Here is a 1,773-nt window from a genome sequence, read left to right on the forward strand (position 1 = left end):
AGGCCAAGCCGGATCGGCCTCTCATCACTCAGTTTTTTGTCTTCAACGGCTTTGGTCGTCACCAGCTTTCTGCGCACAACGTCTCACCTGCACGCTGTCAACAACACCACGCGACATCGTTCACGCTGCTAACCCGTGGGTGCAGACATCGACCAACACCGACGACCACGAAATAACACCATCACCATCATATATCGACCCCGACGACGAACCACGATGATGGGCTAAACGAACCACGAGGGCCCGGGCGGCGGCCAACAGCTGACCCAGTCAAAGTCAACAATGCAGCACAGCGTCAAAAGTCGGAATTTGTTATTCATATCCCCTGTTCCCCTCCCCCACACAAGCACGTAGGCCAAAGATTATCCAAAACTCGTGTTTGTATAACCTGTGTGCCAGAGGAGGCGTCGCACGACGTGGGTCCCCAAAATAAATTGCTACCACAAAATTATGTTTCCGGCTAATGTCAGCCAAAGCCGTTTTTCCCGGTAACCCTGTGAGGGTATACCATGAGAGATATGGTGTGTCGCCTCCCGTGGGCCGAGAAAAACGTGCCATCACTTTCATATTCACCCGAAATGACAATGTATTTATTACAATATTATTTTATAATTGCCATGTGTCAGCCCGACATATTATTTTATTATATTACGTTATTACGTGCCCAATTTATTATGTTACATTATTATGTGCCAGATTTTATTATTTTAAAATGATCTAATTTCACTTATATTAATTTATTATATTTATTTTAATAGCCAAACTTAATTATTATTTTTATATTTCTTTCCCCACATAAATCCTCGGCATTCATTTGCCGTTGCGTGTGCAAAGCCTATGAGTTCCACCGACGTGGCCTTCGGGCCACCACGCGGTGCGGCTCATAGGTCACGGCCGAAGTATTCCCCTTCGGTCGTGGGTGATTTTTAGTAGCCTCAAAACTACTGGAATCTCACACAGTATACGCGATTGGCGGGTTCTCAAAGGCATCACCAGCAGCGATCACCTGGTGATCTGCTTTAATATACAGGAACAATGTACGGACGGTATCAGACTAGCACCGAGAGTGCGATACAACGACCGTGGAATCAATAAATCCGTACTTGCCGGCACCGTTGCTAAGTCATTAGAATCCACACCATCAGACGCTTTCATAAATGGCTCAGCCACCCGTATAACTAATTGCCTGGTCAAGGCATGTGATAAGCTGCTGCCAAGACAATGCAGGTCAAGGAAAGCACGTCCTCCGTGGTGGAATAAGGACACCACCGACTCAAGGCGTGAACTAAACCGGGCCCACAGAGCAATGCTAAACGACAATCCGGAGACCAGGGCACACTTTAGAGCTGCCAGAAACCGCCATGTGGGTAACATACGCGCAGCCAAGAAAGCAATATGGTCCAAGTTCGTGGAAGATCAGTCTATGTGTAGCAATCCTTGAGGTAAGCTGACAAAGTGGTTAGTCAAAGGCAAAAGGATCCAGACAGTTCCCTCAGTACTGAGAATGCACGACGGTAGTTATACCTCTAGCTTGGATGATTTTTTTATGTAATGAGACAAAACGGAGTGCTCATTTAAGTGGTGCACTCTAGCGATCCTCATTACATACTTCCACAACGAGCGCCGCCGCCCAAAACGCGAGTGCATCCACTGTGCGCAACTGTCAAACACCGCAACAGATAGCGCTGGCCGACTTGAAGAGTATTTTGCCATCAAGCAAACATACGTGGGAGAAAAAATTATTGTCGTAGGAGACTGTTTAAAATCAAACGC

Source organism: Acyrthosiphon pisum, unplaced genomic scaffold, assembly GCF_005508785.2.
Source record: "Acyrthosiphon pisum isolate AL4f unplaced genomic scaffold, pea_aphid_22Mar2018_4r6ur Scaffold_21109;HRSCAF=23054, whole genome shotgun sequence".
Taxonomy (NCBI): Eukaryota; Metazoa; Arthropoda; class Insecta; order Hemiptera; family Aphididae; genus Acyrthosiphon; species Acyrthosiphon pisum.